This window comes from Triticum urartu, chromosome 1 (assembly GCF_003073215.2).
Source record: "Triticum urartu cultivar G1812 chromosome 1, Tu2.1, whole genome shotgun sequence".
NCBI lineage: Eukaryota > Viridiplantae > Streptophyta > Magnoliopsida > Poales > Poaceae > Triticum > Triticum urartu.
Genome location: NC_053022.1, coordinates 240,480,369 through 240,508,065, shown reverse-complemented (window position 1 = coordinate 240,508,065; position 27,697 = coordinate 240,480,369).

Here is a 27,697-nt window from a genome sequence, read left to right as displayed (position 1 = left end):
GAGAGAAGGTGGGTGCACTTAGTGCCCCAGACCTTGCTGTTTTACGCCGTGCACTCCAAGGCGACACCACTTATAGCTTGGGGGCTATTATGGCACGCTGCCTCCATATTAATAAATCCAAGGGCAATATACATGGTGGTATTTACGCTACTCGCTTGGCTAATCGCTTTAACATTCAGATACGCCAACATGATTATCCCTTGCCCAAGGCTCACCTAGATCGAACAGCCATGGAACAACACCAGTTTATTGCAAGCGATTACCCTAACATTCCTATTCCTTATAACCTGGTTTTCAATGTGAAAACTCATGATATTATTCCACTGCTTGCACCTGCTTTGTTTGATCCTATTGCCAGGGGTGGATACAGGATTATGCCTACAGACATCACCGCCTACCGGAACAACCTAGCTGCAGCACAGGCTGAGCCTCGGCAGTGGGATCCACAGGTGCCCGCTCCTCAACATTTCGACATGGGAGCCCATGGTTTCTTCGACAACTAATTGATTACCAAGTTAGGCCAAAAGCCTAAGCTTGGGGGAGTACGTATTTCCACCGACTTTACATTCATGTTCACACATTTCATTTGTTGGTGTTCACACTTTTTCATTGTATCATCCATTTAAATTTATTTTCTCGCTTTCTTCTTGTGTGTTTGAAATTTTTTGATAAAATCCAAAAATATTTCCTACTTCTTTTGATTTTTCTTTCTAGAGTACTTAGCTGTAGCACTAAAAATAAAACCCAAAAAGATTTCCTTGTTCCTCTTTTGCTTGTTGGGAGCTTTCCCATGTAAATAGTTTTTCTCGTTTTTGCTTTTCCATTTTATTCGCTTGTTCAAGAAAACCAAAAACTCCAAAAATAGTTCAGTGTGTTTCTCTGAATTTCTTTTCTTTTATTGAGTCATACTGAGGAGAAGGCCACGATGGAAATGTTGAGTGGTTCTCATATGCATTATTGTTGATCTAACAAAGATCCCATTTTACCTTGTATTCTCCTATTAAATAAAATGTTTGCAGATTCCAGCTTAGTCCATGGCACTCTTGCACTATTATTATTTTCATATCGTTCAGTCGTGCAAGTGAAAGGCAATAATGATGATATTTGATGAACTGGTCGTGGAAGAGAGAACGGGTATGAACTTGACTTGTTCTGTTTTTGTAAATATGTTTAATCTAGTATCCATGATTCAGCTCATTATGATCAAACATGTTTGCAATGAAAATTAGAGATTATGGTTTCTTAGGACATGCATAAGTAGCTAGGAGTTGATAATGAATTATCTTAGATGTCAACATTGCGTTAAAATGATTGTGATGAAGTATGATGATATGGTATCCTCCTCTGAATGTTCGAGTGGCTTGACTTGGCACATGTTCATGCATGTAGTTGAATCAAAACCAACATAGCCTCTGTGATATTTATGTTCATGGTGTTCATATCCTACTCATGCTAGTATCCAATGTTACTTATGGATAATGCATGTTCATGACCGTTGTTGCTCTCTAGCTGGCCGCTTGTCAACCTATTTGCTAGCCTTCGCCTGTACTAAGTGGGAACTCTACTTGTACATCCAAAACCTTAAACCCAAGTTATTCCAGATGAGTCCACCATACCTACCTATATGCGGTATTACCCTGCCTTCATAAGTAAATTTGCATGTGCCACCTCTAAAAACTTCAAATAAATATCCTTTTTCGTGTGCCTGGATCGTTCATGGAGCGATAGGAGGTAGTCGGTATCTTCCATGCTAAGCGGGTTATTCTCAGGATGAGTGTTTATTCACTCACCATAGCACGAGAAAAGGGCGGTAATAGGGATGCCCAGTCCCAAACTGCAAAAAGAATTGGTCTTTCAAATAATCAAACAAAAACTCCTACGGAGTCATAACCTTTACTTTATCGCTTGGGAACCGCCACTAGCGTGTTTATCATGGAAGATATAGATAATTGATGGTTGCGAAGTAAACAAGAAGGGTGCATTTCTCAAAATATCATTTACCTTTGTTTTAAAAACTTGAGCTCTCGCACCTCTGCAAATCACTTCTTCCCTCTGCGAAGGGACTACCTATTTACTTTTATGTTGTGTCATCACCTTCTAAACTAAGCGCCAGAACCTGAGAGCACTGATGTCATGTTGATGCATTGTGTGTAGCTAATGTTGGGTGCACCATGAGTGGATCTTTTCTACCATGAATTACAATGTTTAGTCGCTGCTTGAAATTTGGAGGTGCTTTGCATTTATGTTTTGCAGTCTTAGAAAGGGATAGCGAGATACCACTATTGTCATATTATATCATGGTTGTTTTGATAACGTGTTACTGTTTGAGATATCTTATTATTGCCCGCTAGCTAATTATGTCATTGATATGAGTTAATATAATTTTTAAGAGTTATTGTCGGCATGGTTAGTTATAATATTGGCTAAAAACCTGGGTGTTGTTTAAGCCTATTTATGCAAACAAGAGCAAAAGAGTTCGTAAAAGTTTTTCTTTCTCACTTTCATTTTATCAACTGAATTGCTTGAGGACAAGCAAAGGTTTAAGCTTGGGGGAGTTGATACGTCTCCGACGTATCTACTTTTTCTAATACTTTTCCTCTTTTTTTGGACTCTAATTTGCATGATTTGAATGAAACTAACCCGGACTGATGTTGCTTTTAGCAGAACTACCATGGTGTTGTTTTTTTGTGCAGAAATAAAAGTTCTCGGAATGGAACGAAACTTTGCGAGGATTTTTTATATAACAAAAGAGAATTTCTGGAGCCAAGAATCACTGGAGGGGGGCACCTGGGTGGGCACAACCCACCAGGGCGCGCCCCCCTCCATGCGTGCCCAGGTGGGTAGTCCCCACCTGGTGGCCCTGCAGACCCTGAAACCTACGCTATAAAATCTTATTTTTTCAGAAAAAAATGAGGGAGAAAGAATTATCGCGTTCCATGAGATGGAGCCGCCGTCACGTCCTATTCTTCATCAGGAGGCCGGATCTGGAGTCCGTTGGGGCTTCGGAGAGGGGGATCTTCGATCTTCGTCATCACCAACCCTTCTACATCGCCAATTCCATGATGCTCCCCACCGGGAGTGAGTAATTGCTTTGTAGGCTCGCTGGTCGGTGAGGAGTTGGATGAAATTCATCATGTAATCTAGTTAGTTTTGTTAGGGCTTGATCCCTAGTATCCACTATGTTCTGAGATTGATGTTGCAATGACTTTGCCATGCTTAATGCTTGTCATTTTGGGTCTGGTGCCATGATTTTAGATCTGAACCGTTTATGTTATCACCATTATATCCATGTTCTAGATCCGATCTTGCAAGTTATAGTCACCTACTACGTGTTATGATCCGACAACCCTGGAGTGACAATAGTCGGGACCACTCCCGGTGATGACCGTAGTTTGAGGAGTTCATGTATTCATCGTGTGTTAATGCTTTGTTGTGTTTCTCTATTAAAAGGAGGCCTTAATATCCCTTACTTTCCAATTGGACCCCGCTGCCACGGGAGGGTAGGACAAAAAATGTCATGCAAGTTCTTTCCATAAGCATGTATGACTATTTACGGAATACATGCCTACATTATATTTATGAACTAGAGCTAGTGCCGTATCACCCTAGGTTATGACTGTCACATGATGAATATCATCCAACAAATCATCGATTCAATGCCTACGAATCTCTCTTATATTTTTCTTGCTAAGTTACCACTGCTATCATTATTGTTGCACTTGCTACAAAATTACCGCTATCACTGTTACTGTTACTATTGCTGCTGCTACTATTATCAAAACTATCATACTACTTTGCTACTGATCACTTTGATGCAGATAATTAATCTCCATGTGTGGTTGAAATGACAACTCAGCTGCTAATACTTGCAAATATTCTTTGGCTCCCCTTGTGTCGAATCTATAAATTTGGGTTGAATACTCTACCCTCGAAAACTATTGCAAGCCCCTATACTTGTGGGTTATCAGGAGGCAGCAAGGGAAGTTGCACATCACATGGAGGGTAGGTGGGACATGGACACCAGCAGTGAAAATGCATATCCACGAGATAGGGAAAAGCTGCACATCCACTGCTAAGAAGTTGCCCGAGGTGGCAAATGAAGTTGCACATCTCATTGGCAAAGTACTTTGGCAGGGTGCAAATAGTGAAAACTACACATCCATGGGGACAGGAGGAAGTTGCACATCGACTACTAGAAAGTTGGCCGGAGTAGCAGACGTAGTTGCACATCTCACTGTTAGACAGTGAATGTACCAACAATGAATATTGCATGTCCATGGGTAGGGGAAAGTTGCACAATGACTATCAGGTACTTGCACATCGACTGCTAGACAGTTGCACCGAAGAGGGACTAAATTGCACAGAAAAAAGTTCGTCGAAACATACCGCAGGGCCTAGTTTTGAAGAGTGATACGTCCCCAACGTATCTATAATTTATGTAGTATTCATGCCGTTTTATTATCATTCTTGGATGTTTTATAATCATTTTATAACAACTTTATATCATTTTTTGGGACTAACCTATTGACCCAGTGCCCAGTGCGAGTTGTTGTTTTTGCTTGTTTTTTACATCGCAGGAAATCAATATCAAATGGAGTCCAAACACCGTGAAACTTTTTGGAGATTTTTAATGGACCAGAACACCCAGGATGGGCCAGAGAAGCACCTGGGGGGTGCCCCGAGGGGGGCACAACCCACCGGGGCGCTCCTGGGGGCCCAGGCGTGCCCAGGTGGGTTGTGCCCATCTTGGTGGCCTCCCGCACCCCCTCTTTACCCTATAAATTCACAAATATTCCAAAAACCCTCGGGGTTAACCTAGATCAGAAGTTCCGCCACCGCAAGGCTCTGTAGCCACCGAAAACCAATCTAGACGCTGTTCCGGCACTCTGCCAGAGGGGGAAATCATCACCGGTGGCGATCTTCATCATCTCGGCGGCCACCACGATGAGGATGGAGTAGTCCACCCTCGGGATTGAGGGTTTGTACTAGTAGCTATGTGTTTAATCTCTCTCTCTCTCTCTCGTGTTCTTGAGATGTCACAATCTTGATGTATCGCGGGCTTTGCTATTATAGTCAGAACATATAGTGTTTTCCCCTCTCTATCTTGTTTTGATGAATTGAGTTTTTCCCTTTGAGATTTCGTTGTTATCAGATTGAATACTTTTATGGATTAGAGAACACTTGATATATTTCTTGCAATTGAATACTCGTGGTGACAATGGGGTAGCGTATTGATTTACTTGATATATGTTTTGGCACTCAACTCGTGGATTCCCGAGGTGACATTGGGGTAATTTATGCATAGGGGTTGATGCATGTTCTTGTCTTTGTTTCTCCGGTCGAAATCTTGGGGCACTCTTTGATGTTCTTTGTGTTGGATTGAGTATTATGAATCTGAAATTATTTGGAGTTATTTTAGTACGAACTCTTGGATAGATCGATCGGAAAGAATAGCTTCGAGGTGGTTTCGTACCCTACAAATGATTTCTTCTTATGTTCTCCGCTAGATAAGAACCTTGGAGTGATTCTTCGTTGCACGTTGAGGGATGGTTATGTGATCCAATTATATTAGCATTGTCGAGAGATTGCACTAGCGAAAGTACGGACCCTAGGCCTCATTTAAAGTATTGCAATACCATTTTTGTGCCCATTTACTATTTGCTACCTTGCTGTTTTTATTTATTCAGATTATAAAAAATATATTTGTATCATCCATATTACACTTTTATCACCATCTCTTCGCCGAACTAGTGCACCTATACAAATTGCCATTGTATTGGGTGTGTTGGGGACACAAGAGATTTCTTGTATTTGATTGCAGGGTTGCTTTAGAGAGACCATCTTCATCCTACGCCTCCCATGGATTGATAAACCTTAGGTCATCCACTTGAGGGAGAATTGCTACTGCCTTACAAAACTCTGCGCTTGGAGGCCCAACACGAGTCTACAAGAATAAAGTTGCGTAGTAGACATCAAGCTCTTTTCTGGCGCCGTTGCCGGGGAGGTGAGTGCATGGAGGTATATCTTTAGATCTTGCAATTGAATCTTTTAGTTTCTTATTTTATCACTAGTTTGGTTTATAAAATAAAACTACATAAAAATGGAATTGAGGTTGCATCATATTATTGATAATCTTTATAATATCTTTCTTGAAAATGATGTCGTAAAATTGTGCTCAATTGTTAGAATAAGAAGTCAATAAAATGTTTGGCATAAAATATTTGAATGATCAGCATGATTGCAATGTTGTTAGTATGAATTCTTTGAATATCCAAAATGCTAATGATTATTGCACTAGTCATGAGAAAAATGTTTTTATAAGCATGTCAATTTTTGCGGAGTGAATTGGGAGTGCATTTGCACACCAAAAAGGGAAGATAGATTTTGTAAGAAGCATAAATATTTAGAAACGAAAACGTTGCAAGAGAGGCTAGATGATTGTGCTGAAAGATTTAATTTTTTCGCCATGCTTGTGAACTTTGCAATGAACGTGGTCATTTAAATATCCAATGCAAACTCTTTCATGATCAAATCATGTCCAAAAAATGTGATAACTTGATTACCCTTGAGCATCATAAAGAGCTTAGTCTTCTTTTCGGGTATGAAGAAATGAAACGTATAACTAAGGGTATTCCAAATTTTAATCTCGAGAGATTTCTTGATTTTGATCTAGAGGAAATTTATATGTTTTGTGCGGTAAATTGCATTACAAATCATTATATTGCCAACTATCTAAAGTCAAGAAACCAAATATAATATGAAGAGAGTACTAATGAAAGGGAAAATATTTCCCAATACCCTCCTAGTGTTTATTATGATGAATCAGGTAACGAGTAGGAGCTTCCTATCCAACCAATATCGTCAATAAGAAGCTTCAAAAGATTAATTAAACCCACACATGATGTGGTGAAGAAGAAGAAAAGAAAAAATAATAGAGGTAAAAAGGTATCTCTCCCAAATAGTGTTGCTCCTATTATTGTTGTGCCTCATGAAAATGAATCAAAAATAATCGTGGAAGATGATGCACTTGATGATGATTTTGTTATGCCTATTGCCTGTTGTGATAATTATGATTGGGAAGATAATGATACTTCTTATATTCTTGGAAATCTTTTTGGCACCAACTTGGGAAATTATGATGATAGCAATTGTTATACCATTGGTGGTATTCATACTATTAATGATGAGAATGATTATTCTTATGATACGCAAACCACAAACTTGGGGATGCTATGTTTAATGAGAATGACATGTTTGAGAATTTCTTTGCTGCAATTAATGTTTGTCCCAAGCTCGGGGATGCTATGCTTAATGAAGATGATCTTTTTAGTCCCCTTACTTTGAATGACCAAATTTTCTATGATGATTGCAGCCACCTACTTATGATGATTATTGTGATGATACTTATGTTATAAAAATTAGTGATAATTATTGTTATAATTTTGATAATGTGGGAACAATCTTTAGTATTCAAGTTCAATATGATACTCCCACTATTGTGAATGAGAATAAAATTGCTTATATGGAGAGTAATAAATTTTCTATGCTTTTGGATCATGAAAAGAATGCTTTATGTGATGGTTATATTGACGAATCCATTCATGATGCTACTAAAAATTATTATGAGAGAGGAACTTATGCTTCATGATGCTCTTGTTATGTTTCAATTCTTATCTTTTATGCGAGCATCATTGAAATCATCATGCCTAGCTAAAAGGCATTAAAGAAAAGTGCTTGTTGGGAGACAACCCAACACTTTTACCTACTGTTTTTGTGTGTTCACATGATTATGTTACTGTAGTAATCATGTTTTATTGCTCTCGTTTAAATAAAGTGCCAAGTAAGACCTTTGGGATGGCTTATGGTGATAGTTGATTTGATCTTGCTGAAAAACAGAAACTTCTGTGCTTAGGAAAGCAATTCTCATTTTTAACAGAAGCGTGATAAAATGCTAATTCTTCTTGAAGAATATTAATAGATGAATTACCCAGGTTTACCTGTTTTTTCAGAATTTTTGGAGTATCATAAGTATGGTTGGAGTACTGATTACTATAGACTGTTCTGTTTTTGACGGATTCTGTTTTCAATGCATAGTTTGCTTGTTTTCTAATTTCCATGGCTTATATTGCTCAATATAAATTGTGGAGATGATATGCTACAGTAGGCATTGTGTGAGAATAATTACGAATCTTGTCTTTGACAGTACCAAAAGTGAAATGGTTTGCTCTTTATCATACTAACCTATCTCACGAAGTTCCGTTAAGTTTTGTGTGATTGAAGTTTTCAAGTTTTGGGTGAGATGTCGATATGAGGAGAATAAGGAGTGACAAGACCCTAAGCTTGGGGATGCCCAAGGCACCCCAAGGTAATATTTAAGGACGATCCAAGCAATTAAGCTTGGGGATTCCCCGGAAGGCATCCCCTCTTTCGTCTCCAGCATTATCGGTAACCTCACTTGGAGCTATGTTTTCATTCATCACATGATATGTGTTTTTCTTGGAGCATCAATTTATTTTGTTAGGATTTGCTTGCTGTTATTTAGAATAATTTTTTGCATCTTTCATTTCAATAAAAGTGGCAATGATAGCCTTTGCCATGCATATTTTACAAGTCTACACGTTGTTGTTTGAAAACAGAAAGTTTACCGCTGTTGCAAGAATTCCCTAGAAAAGTAAGAATGTGATAAAATGTTAAAACTTTTTGCAAATTGAGCTCTGATAAATTTTTACAGTGTGGTATTTTTTCATAACTTTTGGAGTTAGGGAAGTATTGATACTCTTGAATTGTTTACAGACTGTACTGTTTTGGCAGATTGCTGTTATGTTTGCATTGTTTGCATATGTTTGCTTGTTTAATGATTCTATTTGAGGATTGGAGTATTAAATATGCAGAGGCATTTAGTATGCAATGTTGAATAATAATTTTAGTGATTTGCTACAGCAGAGAATGATAAAGTTTTTGCATTGGTTTATACTAACTTATCTCACGAGTTCTTGTTTAGTTTTGTGTGGATGAAGCTTTTGAGATTTAGGAAAACCGTGATATGAGAAGAATTAAGGAGACACAAAAGCTCGAGCTTGGGGATGCCCCGATAGGCATCCCTCCTTTCCTCTTCAACAATTATCGGTTAGTATCAGTTGAGCCTAAGTTTTTTGCTCCTCCACATGAGTTGTGCTATTGTTGGAATGTCATTTTATTTTGCTTGCTGTTTTAATAAAATACTTAGATCTGAAAGTTTTTAAATAAAATAGAGTCCTCAAATAGTTGCTAGGGAGGCTAGGTAAGCGGCATTCACATCCCGTCAACGAAGCTCTTTTCTATGGAATTGCTCTAGGGCTTCGCTTATATCTTTTTGAGCACGTTGTGCTATAGTATTTTTGAAGAAATTCTCTCTTGCTTCACTTAAATTAATTTGAGATAAATAAATATTATGCTCATGATCTTCATTTATATATTTTTGGAGTAGCTTGTCATTTACTCCTGTGATTCACTTATATCCTATGAGTAAATTGTTGAATAAATTGAATGTCATGAAGTTGAAATCATATCATGCCTAGTGGTAGCTTCACATTGGGTTTAGAAAGTGAAATCTTTTGAGGCTTGACAATCACAATATTGGTCATACAAGCAATTCACGAATAATTAGTATAAGAGAACTTTCACATACAAATACACTATCATGGAAATCTTTTGTGATTGTGAGCCCCCATCAAAATATTATATGCCAAAATTGTTGACGTTGGACAAGGAAGATAACGTAATGGTTTATGTTTGTTCATATTCACATAGAAGTTATATTGTCATAGATCCTTCAACATGTGGTGCTTGCCCCCCATCTTGGCTAGCCAAAAATTCTGCACCAAGTAGAGATACTACTTGTGCATCCAAAAACCCTTAAACCTAAATCTTATTTTCAAGAGTCCACCATATCTACCTAAGGATTGAGCAAGATCCTTCAAGTAAGTTGTCATTGCTGCAATAAGGCAATAAAATTGCTTCTAAAAGTGTGAGATCATTTAGTGTAAGAGAAAATTGAGCGTTGTACGAACTTGTGATGGTGACAGACTGCATAATAAAGTTTGCCATCACAAGAGGCAATACAACGTAATGTTCTTTTGCACTAAGGGGTTGAGCATACAAACAAATAAACGCATGGCAACCTCTGCTTCCCTCTGCAAAGGGCCTATCTTTTACTTTTATGTATTTACTTTCATGCAAGAGTCAATTTTTTCTCTCTACTCCTTTTTATTTTTCTCTTTTGGCAAGCATCATGTGGTGAGGAAAGATCTAGGCACATATATCCAGTTGGATATTGGTAGCATGAGTTATTATTGTTGACATCACTCTTGAGGTGAATACGTTGGGAGGCGACATTATAAGCCCCTATCTTTCTATGTTCCGATTGAAATGTTTTTCTCATGTGTATGCGGTGAGTGTTAGCAATCATAGAAGACTAAATGATGGTTTAGTATGTGGAGCTATTACTTAAACTCTGTTGAATAATTTGAATTGCAATTGCTTCGTGACTGAGAACATAGGTTGTTGAGTTTCAAGAGAGTTCATGTTTGAACCTTAACATGTGAATTGGTTGCTACTTTAACATGAGAAGTTTCATAAGAAAGAATTGTTGTTATGATGCTAGGAAAAGTGATTGAAATTATCAATGATCAAACTTATGCACTTTGCTAGCATTCACACTTCATAAATTATCTCTTTTATCATTTACCTACTCGAGGACGAGTAGGAATTAAGCTTGGGGATGCTGATACGTGTCCAACGTATCTATAATTTATGAAGTATCCATGTCGTTATATTATCATTATTGGATGTTTTACAATCATTTTATAGCAACTTTATATCATTTTTGGGACTAACCTATTGACCCAGTGCCAGTTGTTGTTTTTTACATCGCAGGAAATCAATATCAAACGGAGTCCAAACATCACAAAACTTTTTGGAGATTTTTTATGGACCAGAACACCCAGGATGGGCTAGAGAAGCACCTGGGGGGTGTCCCAAGGGGGGCACAACCCACCAGGGCGCGCCTGGGGGCCCAGGCGTGCCCAGGTGGGTTGTGCCCACCTTGGTGGCCTCCCACAACCCCTCTTTACCCTATAAATTCACAAATATTCCAAAAACCCTTGGGGTTAACCTAGATCAAAAGTTCTGCCGCCGCAAGGCTCTGTAGCCACCGAAAACCAATCTAGGCCCCGTTCCGGCACTCTGCCGGAGGGGGAAATCATCACTGGTGGCCATCTTCATCATCCCGACGGCCACCACGATGAGGATGGAGTAGTCCACCATCGGGGCTGAGGGTTTGTACCAGTAGCTATGTGTTTAATCTCTCTCTCTCGTGTTCTTGAGATGTCACGATCTTGATGTATTGCGGGCTTTATTAATATAGTCGAATCATACAGTGTTTTCCCCTCTCTATCTTGTTGTCATGAATTGAGTTTTTCCCTTTGAGATTTCGTTGTTATCGGATTGAATACTTTTATGGATTTGAGAACACTTGATATATGTCTTGCAATTGAATACTCGTGGTGACAATGGTGTATCGTATTGATTCACTTGATATATGTTTTGGCACTCAACTCGCGGATTCCCGAGGTGACATTAGGGTAATCTATGCATGGGGGTTGATGCACGTTCTTGTCTTTTTTTCTCCGGTAGAAATCTTGGGGCACTCTTTGAGGTTCTTTGTGTTGGATTGAGTATTATGAATCTGAAATTATTTTGTGTTACTTTAGTACGAACTCTTGGATAGGTCGATCGGAAAGAATAGCTTCGGGGTGGTTTCGTACCCTACAAATGATTTCTTCTTATGTTCTCCGCTAGATAAGAACTTTGGATTGATTCTTTGTTGCACGTTGAGGGATGGTTATGTGATCCAATTTTACTTGCATTGTTGAGAGATTGCACTAGCGAAAGTACGGACCCTAGGCCTCATTTTCAAGCATTGCAATACCATTTTTGTGCCCGTTTACTATTTGCTACCTTGCTGTTTTTCTTTATTCAGATTATAAAAATATATTTCTACCATCCATATTACACTTTTATCACTATCTCTTCGCCGAACTAGTGCACCTATACAAATTGCCATTGTATTGGGTGTGTTGGGGCCACAAGAGATTTTTTGTATTTGATTGCAGGGTTGCTTGAGAGAGACCATCTTCATCCTACGCCTCCCACGAATTGATAAACCTTAGGTCATCCACTTGAGAGAAAATTGCTACTGTCCTACAAAACTCTACGCTTGGAGGCCCAACACGACTCTACAAAATAATTTGCATAGTAGACATCAAAGAGCACGCAACGAGGATTTCTACGGTGAAAATGGATCTTAATTCCAATGTTCGGTTCAAAAGCTATGATTTTTTAGGAAAATGAAAATCTGAACTGAATGGGTTCACACCTATTCGCATTGGCGAAAACTGCATGTCCACAAGTTGGGAGAAAGTTGCACATTGACCGCTAGACAGTTGCACCAAATGAGGAGCAAGTTGCTCGCAATTTTTTTGCGAAACATACTCATATGGGATCTATTTTCGAAGAGCACATGACAAGGATTCCAATGGTGAAAACGGATCTTAATTTCGATATCCGGTTCAAAATTTTTGGTATTTTATAAATTTTAAAACCCAAATTAAATGTGTTCACACTTGTTCACATGCACATCTATTTTGTTTCTTTCCTTTTCACGCTGTTCCTTTCCTAATATGGATTAGGATTCCCTAATATTGATGAAGAGGACAAAATATTTCCATATATGGCCGGCCACTCCGAATGTCTATTGAGCCAACGGCCACTCGCTAGACGCGTCCTTTTTAATTTTGCTTCAAAGATAAATTTGCCATCCTAGGTAACTAGAGTTGGCTGGGCTATGTTACTTCGTGCCACACGTGTGGCACTTATCATTGGTTTTTTTACATTTCCAGGATCCATGATTTGATTGCATGTTTGGTTCGGACATGGGTTTTGGAAAAAGACTGTCCGGAACTATGAACTAAAAATGAGTTATTTTCTTAAATAAACTCGAAATTTTATTCATTAGAAACAACCAATACAACATTTACGAGGGTTGTTACAATTTCATTTCTTCAAACAAATTAGAAGTCAAGGAAAATCTAACTAAACTAGCTAGCTCATGAGCACCTTTATTTGCTTCTCTGTTACAATGTTTGAATCTAGTAATAATAAAATCACAAACATCAAAAATAGCCGCCACTGCACCCACCGACTGTCCTCCATCCTTCATGGTATCAATCACGTCTAGATTGTCTGAATTAACAATAAGGCGATCACATTTCGACCTTTGCACCAACGATAGTCCTAATTTGAGAGCCAAGGTTTCAGCCTTTAAGATGTCTGCACGATAGTCTATCTTCCTACACCCCAACAATGAATTTGTCTTTGTCATCTCTAAAGACTACCCGATCATACCCCTGAGCGAGTCATAGTCAAAAGAAGCTTCTACATTAAGTTTCACAAAACCCACTAGAGAGCAAGACCAACACCCTTTTCACAGAGGCCTTTGGAGAAGAGGCAGTAATAAAGTTTGCCGGAAGAGCTAGTACCCCCATAGAGATCTAATACGCACTCTATGGTGTCTCCTTGTGCACCAATTTTCGGCTTTCCCACCATAAATACCAGACTAAGACTGAGATAGTAATCATTTCTTGAACATTCGGATGGCCATAATTCACTCCAGTGGGGAAGCTTAAAATTGTTTGGTGGGAGCAACTTTGAAACTACCGATTATAATGCCCCTAATGCCACTCAAAGATTGTTTATATGCTAATTTCCTGTAAAACATTGCTATAAACCGAGCATTATCTAAATGGTGTTTTGCCAAGGAAAAATTTATTTTGTAATGTAAATTCTAATTTGTAATATTACAAGGCTTAAAATGTTCTTTTAAAGTTGAAGTAGTTTTTGAATTTACGTAGTTCTGCTCAAATTCATCAACATAGTCTTTGCATTTCAATTTACAAAAAATTATTCAAATTAGTACAAAGTTGTGCACATACTTTGATTTTGATCAAAAATCGTCCACACATTTTCACCCAACAAAATATCAAATTTGTGACTTGTACATGGGCACAAAATTTAAATAAAAGTATAAGCATTTTTCCAAGACTTGTACATCAGTAGTATTTGTCGGATTCGGGGCTCCGTAGACTCTAGATAGATTCGAACTCTGGGGTGCGTGCAAAGAACTCAACCTCCCCGGTCAGCCAACGCGTCGATATCAAGTCCTAGCTCGATGAACTGCAAGGAAATCGGACACAACAGTTTACCCAGGTTCGGGCCACCTTGCGGTGTAAAACCCTACTCCTGCTTTGTGGTGGATTGGCCTCGAGGTGGGCTGAGGATGAACTAGTACAGTGGGAGAACAACCTCAGGAGGTGTGTTCTTGTGTTTGTGTGAGGTGGTGTGGGTGGTCTCAATCATCCGTCTCCTCCCCCCCTCTATGGTGGTGGCTAGCCTATACTTATAGTAGCCGTGTTCCTCCACCTCGTCCTCCTCCTCGGCCATAGCCCCGGTCGTTGCGCTCGGGGCGTCGACCAAAGCGACCATCTCGGATGGCCCTGAGCTCTTGACAATCGTTGGTGCTGTGGCTGTGTACGTTGTGGAAGGCGCAGAACGGTCGGTTGCTCTTGGACGACTCGGGGTGGTCCCGGTCGCGCTTCGTGTCTGGCTCCGCCGCGAGCACAGCTACTCCCTTGTGCTTCACATCCTTGACCTTGGCCTTCTTCTCCTCTGGGTCGGCAGCAGGGAGCTCGAGGAGGGAGAGGCGCCCTTCCTCAGCTCTTGCGCACTTGGTCGCTATGTTGAACATCTCCAAAGTCGTGCATAGCTCCTCGTGGATGGCGAGCTCCTACTTCATCTTGACGTCGCGGATGCCATCAAAAAACACTGAGATGATGGCCTCATCCGTCACCTTGAGGATCTTGAGGCGAACGTTGTTGAAGCGCTGGATGTACTTCTGCAGGGTCTCTCCCGGCTGTTGCTTGATGCGGCGCAGGTCACCCGCGGCCGGAGGGCGGTCGCGAGTGACCTGGAAGTTGGCGATGAAGCGGTTGCGCATCTCACCCCAGGAGGAGATTGATCCCTCGGGCAGGGAGCCACGAGCGAGCGCCATCCTTGAGGGCCCTGGGAAACCAGTTCACCATGATGTTTTCGTCGCCGTTGGCCACCTCGATGCTCAGTTCGTAGAGCTGCAGGAACTCCGCAGGGTCGGAGTGTCGTCGTAGCGCGGAGGCAGATCCGGCTTGAACTTGCCTGGCCAAACGATGGTGCGTAGCTCAGGAGCAAAGGTGCGGCAGTGTGCGGTGGCCACCGGGGCCCTCTGCAGGGGCGGAGCCTGCCCTTGATGTCCGTGCACCGCCGCCGCAGGCGGCACACGGTCTTGTCGTGGTGGCATCGGGAGAGCAGGAGCATTTTCTTGCGGCCAAGGGACCTCCTGGCAGCTTCCCTCTTCATGCACGGGCACACGGCGTGGCGGATCACGCTGCAGGACCGCGCGTCTTGGGGCGAGGACACCGTCTTGACGCGGACGAGGCAGTGGCGATCCGTGAGCTGTGCGCCTTGGTGCAAGGGTGCCGTCTTAATGCAGAGGTGCTCCATGAGCTACGTCGCCCGCGGCTAGAGGTGGGCGAGGCAGCGAGAGGGATGGTGCAGGAGAGCCCCCAGCGACGCTGACGAGCTCGGCAATGCGGTCTAACCAGTCCTCGTAGGGGTCGTCGTCCGGGCGGTAGCACAGGAGCTCGCGCACCATGAGCAGCATGACCTGCGCGTCCGTGGGCGCGCGACGAGCGTGAGACGATGAGCCGGCCGAAGTCAGCGACGGGGTGGCGGTGCGGCCGTCCCGCCACACGGAGGGGTGCAGTGATGATGCTTGCTGCTCGTTTGCTGTCGGGCCAGTAGCGGTGTTGGCAACAGGAGATGGAGAACGACGGAGAGGCCCGCCGACAGGGGCCGTCTGAGCGACACGGGCGGCGAGGGCGCCCCTGCGCTCGGCGCGGGCTCGACGCGCATCTGCCATGGATGCGGTGGACTGGTGGAATGTGGATCAACGTAAGGAAAGCTTCAGCGCACCCCTACCCGGCATGCCAAATGTCAGATTTCGGGTTCCGGTAAAACCCTTGAGGTTCGAACTCTGGGGTGCGCATGAAGATCTCTCTCCCCCCTAGCTCACACTCTCACCACGATCTCAAAGCTCAGCACGTCGAACTCGTAGAACAAAGGACATAGGGTTTATACTGGTTTGGGCCACTGATGTGGTGTAATACCCTACTCTAGTGTGGTGTGGTGGATTGCCTCTTGGGTTGAGGATGAAGAAGTACAAGGGAAGAATAGCCTCCTGAAGAGAGGTGTCCTTGAGCTTGGTGAGCTGGTGAGATGGCCTTGGTGGAGTGGATCCAATCCCAGATGAGACGATCCCCGACTACGGTGGTAGCTAGTCCTATTTATAGAGGCCCTGGTCCTCTTCCCAAATGTAGGCGGGAAGGGATCCCACAACAACCAAATTTGTAGGGAGACAACTAGTACAAGTTATCCTGAAAAAAATGGTCTTCGCCTATCAAAGGCTCTGGTGGTGACGCCGTCCTGGGCTCCATGGTGACTTCTGTCTTGCTGGTCTTGGTCTTGTTGCACCGATATGGAAACCTTTGCCTGATGCCTCGGGACTCCTTGCCTACACTTGCCTCTTTAGCACCAAAGAGGAAACGAGGACACTGCGCGCGCCGGCACCTGCCTGGCCTTGGTCATCATGGCTTACATCACAGGGTCCTCGCAAGGTGCCCCTCGCCTTGATCTCTCCGCCCCTCGCAAGCCAGCCTATAGAGGCCACCCCGAGGAGGTCTTGAGTCGTCCGCCTCGCGAGGCTTGGCCCCTCGCAAGGGTCTTGAGCATTTGCTGATGAAGATGGGCCGTACGGGGCCGCTGGTGGAGCCACGCTGCGGGCCGCATGCAGGCAAGTCTGGGGACCCCCGTTCCCAGGATGCCGACAACGTTGGGCGGCACATTTAATGTGCCTTGTCAGCCTACAGAGTTAGGTATGATAGCATTGTTTTCTATCTAATTAGTGCATAATGACTGATTTGCCATTATGGTGACCCCTTTGTCTATAAAAGGAGGCCCAAGGCAATCGTAGAAAGGGTTGGACACTGGGTTGAAAAATCCATCCCCACACACACTCATATGCGCGTAGCCGTTTTTGCCCCAAGGCAACCCTACCGGGCAAGCGTGTTGCGCTCACCACCATTTTTCCAGCATCAATCCACCAAAGCAGGAGTAGGTTTTACACCTCATGACGGCCCGAACCTGGGTAAAGACTACCCGTGTGATCTCTGTTGTGCTGCTCCACGCTCCTCGGCTCTTTGTGCAACGTGCCATCCCCCCGCCGAACCAGCAAGGGACCCTTGGTCCCATAGGTGGCCGTGGTTTCCTGTGACATCTTTGGTGCGCCAGGTAGGGGGATCACTTGCGCGAACCCGAAAACATGTGCAGCGCATCATCTTCATCGCCATTTTCATCATCGACGGCTCCATCGACTATGGTGCCCAAGAAGAAACCCGATGTTGCAGCTCACCCATCCACCTCGAAGGCTCCGTCGCCAGCAGCTACCAACACCGCGGGGGATGCGAAGGCACACGAGGAGGTGGGCGCTGCGGGGGACGCGGTCGGCGCAGGCGTTGTTGTCTCCGCCTCCCCCGTGGCCGAAGCAGGAGCGGGATGCACCGGAGGAGAGCATCATCAGCAACACCCCAGTGGTCATGCTCCGCGAGGTACGAACGAAGGGGTCATACCATCTATACCTCTTCCCCTCGTCGAAGGGCACAGCCACAATGGTGGCACCCGATCTCGGGCGAATCGCCGCCCTTCGGCCGCCCCCGCCACGGGCGCGAGCATAGCGTGCATGCCTCCCCTGGGGCGGGTTAACCCGTCCACCATGCCCAATGGAGCCACTGGCCCCCAAGCGCCTTCACCGCATCACCATGCCATCCAAGTGGCCGGCTCGCAACAGCGAGGGCGTAACGTTGTTGCCACCGGCACCATCAGAAGCTGAGCGATGGTATGATCCACATCGTCATCACCGATACCAAGCACCGCTACGAAGGCCATGGCATGGGCCCAACTGCTGTTGAGGTTCCCACCGACGGCCAATCAGATGGATGAATGGAGAGCCACCATTCAAAGTTTGATTGGCTTCGATGAGGCTGGGGGCTCACAGCGAGCTGGCCCGCCGCGGCCTCCCCAAGCGATGACAACGGCTCGCGCTGCTGGCCGCATGGAAGGGGCCACTCCACTATGTAGTCCCCACCATGGCAACCAGCACGGGCGCTGCAGCATGAAGACCCGACGACGTCTCGATGGCCTCTTCCGACCCTCGAGCATGTCCAGGACAACAGCGAGCCCCGGAGGACAGACGGAGGGGAGGTGCACGCGTCGTCATCGAGGGACGCCGCGATGACCACCGTCGGACCAATGGGTGCGACAGTCCTGACGTCAACGAGCCTGCGCTCGAGGACATCGGGTACCTGCCTTTTGAGGTTAGGTGCCTTGCCTTTACTCATGAGCTACGACAAGTCCGTTGACCATCCATCGCACGTTCAAGCCAGAGATACATGAGAAGTATGATGGGAGGCTGAACCCGGCAGAGTTCTTGAGCATCTACACCATCGCTGTTCAAGCTGCCGGAGGAAGAGATGAGAAGGTGTTTGCCAATTATTTCCCTTTGGCACTCAAGTCCAATGTGAGGTCTTGGCTGATGCACCTGCTAGAGAACTCCATTTCATCATGGGCTGACCTGTGCCATGAGTTCGTTGGCGCCTTCACGGGCGGCCATCAAGAACCAGGACGCCCAGGGACTTGCAGCTTCTCTAACAGAAAGAAGGAGAGACTCTCCGCAAGTATTTGCAGAGATTCAATAGAGTCCACAAAAATATCCCAAATATCCACCCGGTGGCTGTGATAGCTGCGTTCCAGTCCAATGTGCGCAACCGCAGGATACATTCCAAGATGAATGTGTGGTTGCCCAAGACTGTGAAGGAGCTTTACACCTTGGTGGACAAATGTGCTCGGATGGAGGAGGGAAGGAAACTCCCTAGAGAGGAAGATTGCATCGACATCGATTCAGAGGATGACGATGAATCCACTAGTCAGAAGAAGAAGAGCAAGAAGCGCAACATGAGGCGCAAGGATAAGGCAGTGATGACCGTAGAAGGATCGGGCACGCTTAGTACCGGCAAGAAGGCTAAGGCCGAGGCCCCGGCAAGGAAGCTGCTGCATGTGCTGACTGCCGAGAGGCTGTATCTGCCGAGAGGGCTGGGAAAGGCGATGGGCCATACTGCAAGATCCATCAGACCAAGGGCCACGATCTCCAAGAATGTCATCAGGTTGAGCAGCTCGTCAAGAGACAGAGGGATGAATATGAGAAGCGTGATAAGGAAAAATATTAGAATGGCACTGGCGGGAAAGGCCGAGGCCGTGAAGCAAATCGCCCCAGCAAGGCTTTTTAGAACCAAGGGAAACCCGCCAGGGGTTGATAGAAGGAAGTTTGCAAAGATGAGAGTGATGGAGGGGATGAAGAGGAAACCAGCGAGCAGGAATTCCAGAAGGCTATTGACGCCCTGTGCATTGACGGGGGTGCATCTTTGCACTCCTATCACCATCAGCTTAAACGGTGGGCACGTGAGGCCAATGCCATGGAGCCAGCGGTAGAGTCTCGGAAGCCCCTCAAATGGTTGCGCACGCCCATCATCTTTGATGAAGAGGACCATCCTGACCGTACCACCACGGTAGGGTGTTTGTCGTTGTTGGTCTCTCCAACGATTCGCAACCTCAAAGTCACAAAGATGTTGGCTGACGGCGGGGCCGGGTCGAATCTGATTTCCCCGAAGGCTATCAGCAAGCTTCAGATAGCGGAGGAGGGACTAAAGGTCAGGGGCACGTTTCAAGGAGTTAATCCCGGCAGGAGTCATCCTAAGGGAAAGCTCATGTTGTCAGTGACATTTAGGGGAGAATTGAACTATTGGACTGAGAAGGTTGTGTTTGATTTGGCGACCTCCCCTTGCCATACAATGGGATCCTTGGACACCCAGCTCTGGCAAAATTCATGGCGGCATCCCACTATAACTACAACACCTTGAAGATACTAAGGCCGGTAGGAGTCATTTCCATTCCGTCAGATGAGAAAGACGCAATCATTTGCGTGGATAAGATGTACCGGGACGCAGTCGCAACAGAGGCCACGGCAGCAGTAGTTCCCGCCAAGGAAAACGGAGGAAAGAAGAAGGATAGTACAGACACCAGCAAGGATTCCAGGAAGCGTACCTCTCCAGAGTGTGCTGCGCCTGTTGATGACTTGCCAGAGAGTTCCAATAGCAAGAGATCCAAGGTCGTTGCACCACATGCAAAGAAGGTCCCGGCAGGGCTAGCTGGCGTTGATGGTACCTTCACCATCAGCGCCATCCTTGATGACAAATAGAAAAGCACGCTCATTGCCTTCCTGCGGGCGAATATCGATGTGTTTTCCTGGCAACCATCTGATATCCCGGGTGTTCCTAGGGAGGTAATCGAGCACCACCTTGTTGTCTGCCCACATGCCCGACCCGTCAAGAAGAAGGTTCAAAAGCAGGCCTTGGAGAGGCAACAGTTCATTGCCTAAGAGATTAAGAAACTTGAGGCAGCTGGTCTGGTCAGAGGAGTACTGCATCCGACATTGTTAGAAAACCTAGTGGTCATACGCAAGGCTAACAGAAAATGCAGGCTTTGCATAAATTTCACAGATCTTAACAAGGCTTGCCCGAAGGACCCATTTCCCTTGTCGCACATCAACTAGATTGTGCACTCCACTTCAGGTTGTGATTTGCTCTCCTTTCTGGATACATTTTCCGGGTATCATTAGATCTTCATGTCCAAGGAAGACGAAGAGAAGACCCCATTCATCACCCCATGTGGTACATATTGCTTTGTGCGCATGCCTTTCAGATTAAAGAGTGCAGGATCCACTTTTGCAAGAGCAATTGATGCGGAGCATCCTACGGACATCACCATGTCAAGAGTCCGTTTGGCAGGTGACACATGCGACATCTACTTCACACAAATAAAGGTGAATTATCTCCTTTACACATGTTCACTTGACCCCTTCGAGGATGGTATACTACTTGACATTCCTCTCGTGTGCATGCATAGGTATTACCGGAGCTTCACGGATGACAAGGAGAAGTGCAAGCGCCAAGGAACATCTACACCATCCGCGAGGAAAGCATGGAAGAGAAGACGGAAGAAACAGAGCTACTACAAGCTATAGCCACCGGACATCCGGTACCTGAGGCATCCCAAATGGCCAGAAGAACTACAGCTGACGCGTGCTACAGCGACCGGACGACCGACGCCCACCAGACGTCTGACAAGTCCCAGCGCCCGAACGTCCGACAACCTCCGAAAATACGGTGCCGCTACACCCAAGAAGAATCAGCGGACTTCCGATGCACGCCGGACGTCCGGACCGCCCCGAGCCACCGGACGTCCGACCCCCACCGGTCGTCCGGTAATTGCATGTGTGCAGCCGCAGGCCGTTGGCCTTGTATCCCTTCCCACTTACCCTTTTGCCCACTTAGACTATAAATATCCCCCTACCTCCTCCTAGCTAGGGTTAGCAAAGTGATAGCTCATTTGTATGTGAGCTTTGCTCCTACCTACCTCTACTCTTGAGAGAGAGAGAGACTACTCCATTGGAGGACAAGACCTCCATCTTGGAGAAGATCCCGAGGGATTCAAGACCTTCTCACGGAGAAGATCCTTCTAGGAGTCAAGCCCCCATCTCCTTTGGATTTGGGATGAACTTTACCTTGTATCTTTCCCTTTGTTGTTCATGTACCTTGTGGATCTTGTGTGTTTGATTGTCTAGTGGATGTGTGATTGGACTTGTTCTTGAGTATTTTCCCTTGTGATTTCTACCCGTTCTTCCCCGTATTCTTTGTGTTCTTTGAGGGAATCCACTCCAATCATGAAAGATCGGCCTACACCGGGTTATAGCCCCGCATCATATGGTATGACGAGTCACGTTGATCACGATTTCAGAGCCTCCCTCTTTGTTTTCTAGCCTTGTTTTGTTTGATTTCGTCCTAAATTTGAAAATCTTCACCAAAAATAGCCCCAATTTTTTTGTGATTTGTTGGTTTGATGATGTTTTGTTGATTTTGATCCGTGCATTTGCTTGGTTTCGAGTGGATCTAGCATCTCCACAAGTTTCCCCACTTTCCATCCACGAAATCTCCTCAATTTTGACCCCAAAATCTCCAATTTCCGTCCAAAATTGCGTCCCGGGCCTCAAATCCCCCGTTGACCCCGACCCACCGGACGTCCGACCTTTACCGAACGACCAAAACCCCAAACCCGAGCTGAAACAGCGGATTTCCGAGCCAACCGGACGTCCAACGACCGGACATCCGTTCATTACCGGACGTCCGATACCTGTAGATTCAGACTTCGGCTGATTTTTGCTTTGCCCATAACTAATTCATCAGAACTCCGATTTTGACGTTCTTTAGCTCGTTTCGAAGCTCTTGAGATCCCCCTTCCTACAAAAATACTTCCAACATCATTTGGTTCCATCAAATGTTTGCAACTTTGGCATCTTTGCCTAGGGCTTCCACCACATCACCCGCATAACCACCATAGCCTTCCGCAACCTAACTCATTTTGTTCACCATAGCATTAGTGGTTGTCTGAGTTGTGATTTGAGTCTCCTAAGGTGTTTCGGCTACTTAGTGACGGTTTCTTATTCATCAACCACCACCACTTCCGCATAGGCTTGCCCACCATACACTTCCGCCACCCCAACTTAACCCAATTTTGTTCGAGCTTGTTTGAGTTGTGGCTGGTGTCTCCTAAGGTGTTTCGGCTACTTAGGGACGGCAACTTCAACTTTGACTCGCATAACCCATCATTCCACTTCCACATTGCCGAGTGCAAACCATCACCGCTTTCTGCTACCACCATTTGACTTTTGTCCTTGAGATTTTGAGTTGTGGGTTTTTTCGTTTCCTAAGGTGTTTTGGCTAATTAGGAATGGGTCGACATCAACAACACCACCTCTCATCATCGCCAAGGATGTTAACCTCGACAACGCCATTGTATATTACCCTTGCAATTGCATTGTTAACCTCTAGCCCATTTTGCGTCACTTTCCTATCGAGACTAGCCGTTTGAGTATTGTCGGCAACGTTACTTGTGCACATTAGTGATCATTGATCTACACCTTCCATTGCATACATACCAAATCATATTGGTATCATCTTGGTACCATATCATCTCGTGCACCTCAAGTTTGTTCCCGCATATACACAATTGCTATCTTGGTTTGTGCATTGTGCAAAAGTGGTAATACAAAAAAGAATAAGCTTTTAAGCAAAAGAGAAAGAGCAAAGAAGCTTGTAAGCAATAGCCATAGCATCCTACCACATTGCATAAGATTGTCATATTCGATCATCTTGGATCATAAAAATGGGAACCATACATACATAGCATACTTGGGATAGAAGTTGATACATTTTGCATCGTATAGGTTGTGCACAAGTGTCGTATCCGCCTATTGAGCAATCGTGCTAGCATCTCTCTTGAGTTGTGCAACATGAGCGTTTTCCGTGGATTCCACATTTTGTGCTCATTCCTTGGTTGCATGACCCCATTTATCTATCCGTGTGTGTGTTTCCGTGTGCCATATTGCTATTGGTCTACTTATTTCACTTGCGAATTTGTGAATCTCTTTCAAAATTATTGACCCTTGCTAACATTTTGCATTAAATTTTTGTGCCACTATCCTCACCAAGCTTCTCCATAAGATTTACTTGATAGGTGTGAGTGAACAAGTCTGGTACCAATTCCACTATTCTTTCATTTCACATTGAGTGAAACAGGATACATCCTCAACTTTGGGAAAAGGTAACTTGGTATTGTCTATCTCATTTCCTACTCACCTCTACTGGAGTCTTGTGATGGATAGGCAAGGCATTTCACCTTCGGTCTACAACAACAATGACGAGTTTGATGCCAAGAAAAACTACACCGGCGCCAAGATGCATGCTCAAATGGAGGAGATCAAAGCCATCATCAAGTCTTACAAGCGGTTTTCCTCATCTTCGAGAAGACGCTCAAGAGCACATGCTTCTGAGCTACCATCTCCGGCAAGATCAAATCGGAATCGACGCCATCATAAACAAGAACGTGAAGGTCAAGAGCTCAACACCAACTACCGCTCAACGACTTCACCATCTCCCTTGGCATCTTCGCCAAGTGACTTCAAGGCATCTTCGCCAACGGACATACGACATCTTCGCCAACAAGCACCCCAAGACTACGCTCAAGAGAAGCTCCCCAAGCTCAAGTCCGTGACTTCCACGAGCTACTACGACCTCGACACCGACCACGAGATTCCTTTCTATGGAACTCTAGAACCCGACGAGTATCTCAAGTGGGAGCGCTTGATGGACGACTACCTCAAGCTACATCAAGTCCCTTCTGAAGAACAAGTGAAGTGTGCCACAAGAAACTTCCACGACTACGCATCGACATGGTGGCTTCACACACATTCGGAGAGCTATGACATGAGTTGGCCCAAGATGAAGAGAGCTTTGCGGCGAGAGTTTGTGCCTCCAACCTACACGGAACAACTTCTACGCCAATTGGAGAACACCATACAAGGATCCAAGTCCATCGACGAGTACTTCAAGGAGATGAAGAATGCTTTGTGACGAGCCGGCGTGGACGACCCCATTTCAGTGAAGTTCCACTTCATGATGGGATTGCACAACGACATCTCCAAGACGATCTTCCTCGAGAACTACAAGTCCCTCGACGACTACTACATTGGTGCTCTCAAGGCGGAACAAGAACTCATGAAGGCCAAGGCTTATCCACCCCAAGCACACTTTGCGATGACCAAGTTCCAAGACGGCGAGCATGAGGCTAGTACCACGATGATGCCCAAGCCCGAAGAGCTCCAAGACGATGCTCCCAAGTTCGACTTCATCGCCATCCCTCTTTGTGGCATTGATGATGCCGAGTCTACTTTGACTATTTTTCAAGATGATGCGGCGACGAGTACGACTACGGAGACCCTCAAGGAACAAGCTTTGGAGGTGTGCGACATGGTGACGAGCACGGAGGATGCTTCCATCTTAGGAGGCGAGAGTGATGATGTGCCATCTTCGGCATTCATCCACGGCGACGACGAGATGGTTGAGCATGGGATTTTCCCTTCGACCACGGCGATGTATGATGACTTGAGTGACTTGTGCCACCATATTGAGAGTGAGAGTGACTTCACCACTAGCCCCATATATGATGTGTTGCCCCAATTCCCATGTGAGGAGAGCCACAACCCCCACCACTTGAGTGAGATGAGTGACTTCACCATATGTGAGTTTGAGTGCACCTATTTTGAGGGAGTGAGTGAACCACCACATAGAGAGAGAGTGATAGTTGATAGGGCATGTGAGGCCACTTCGATTTCTAATGACTTAACCTCTACCTCTATTGTGTCTTCTCATTTGGTGCTAGGTCCCATTTATGATGATGCATCGATCCTCGACGACTTCCTCCTCCCTTTGGACAAGATGGCCATGGTGGAATATGATGCACCCCCACATGGTTTCATCAAGATGAAGATGACCACCATTTGGTCTTTCCCACCTCACCTACACCATATGAGTGGAATGAGAATGGTAACATAGGTGATGGTGATGCTCTAGTCCCACTAGTGGATATTCTTGACATTGATTGCTTGCATGATGTTGATCAACCTATTACCATGCTTCATGCTAGTTCGAATTCCCCATGTGATGATTTATTGCCCATTTATGATGAGTATGATGATTGCCATGTGGAGTCTGTTAGTTGTGATGCCATGTTACATAGGATTTCTTGTGACAATTCTCTAGGTCACATCATGTTTGACAATCCTCTTGACTTGTCATATGCTATGCATGAGATCAACTATCATATTCGCAGTCTCTTCATAGTAACTATGCATATGCCATTAAAATAAACCCAATTTGCACATATGGCATAGATGATAAGCCCATGGTTCTTGGCATTTGTTTTTCTTGTGATGATATTGATATTCTCCCTTTGCATCATTTATCTCATATGCCATGCCATGACCACCTAGCTTCGGATATGCATTGTTTTGGATGTTGTCCATATTCTCCATATGATGTTTCCAATATTTCACATGAGGAGACCCCCATAGTTTCCTCATATATTTTAGGAGATTTTGATCCATCCCTTCAATTGCATGATCCCAATACTTGTGTGCACAATATGCTCCCCATTAATAAACATGGTATTGATGTGCCATACACTTGTATTCTCAATTTGTGTCCCCATCGTGTTATACACAATAACTATTCTTTCATGATGGATGACATGTTCTTATACCATGCATCAAATTTCTTTGAGCGATGCTTATCTTGTGCTAACTCTCACGTGCACATACACATCATGATGGATGATGTGTATATTTACCACGCAGACAATTTCTTTGGTTTGTGTCTCTTTTGTGTAGGTACCCATGAATACTTGTCAACCTCACAATCCCATGAGTTGACAAAACGAACTCCAGAGAGCAACGATGACTTGGGATCCCATGGATTATCTTTCCCACCGCTCTCTTCGCGCAAAGACTTCGCGCATTTCTACTACATGGCCCTCACTTGGCTATGGGTTATTGTTCATTACATATTATATGCCCATCTTGCCATGTTCACTTTTCATGATATGCTCATTACTATGCCTTTGCCATGCACTTGTGACCCATGCTTTGCATTACGCATGATGATTGGTTCTAGTACTTGTATGTGTATTTGCAAGCTTGGTGGAGATATTGCTTGTTATTGCCATGATTGCTTTGGGCACCATTCCTATGATGATCCTTTCATATTGCTTTGTGTTCGTGCTTGCGATATGTCATGTGCATTGTCTATGCCTATTATTTGCTCACATGACATGATTGCCATGATTTCCTCTAGTATGTTGCATCTTCGCACTACTAGCTTGCACGACTTGCTTACTATGATTGCTTGCCTTGTTGCATCCCGATGATTCATACTTGCTTATTTCATGCGGTTGATGACAATCATTATCATGCTTTGCACGTGATTGTTATTGCTTCTTGTCATATATCTGATGAGGACATCAATACCATTGTTACACCCACAGCCCCTGCTGCTATACATACTGGACCAATTACTAGAGCTCGCGCAAGCCAATTGAATTATCAGGTACTTTCGTTTCTTGGTAATGAATTTAATGTTCATGAGAATATGATGTAGCCTAAATTGGATACATTTGTTTTGCTTAAAAATGAAGGGCCTACCTTGGACAAGAAAGATGAACATTGGAGCAAGTTCAAGCATGGAGATGATGGCATGCGCAAGGGGAACAAGAACGGAATTACAAGTGATGATTCCAGGACTTTGAAGCCACCATAATGAGTGCATGAAGCCTTGGACGAAATATACAAGATGCCACTTCATAAATTTCGTCCAGAGGCTATTCTAGGTGCTGCGTCACCTTATTTTTGGGCCAGGCCCATGTAATTTCGAAATACTTGATTATAGGCAGTTTTTAGAGTCTGTATGTGTGGGGAAACAAGAGTTAGGGTTGGTTTCGGACCCCTCCTTCA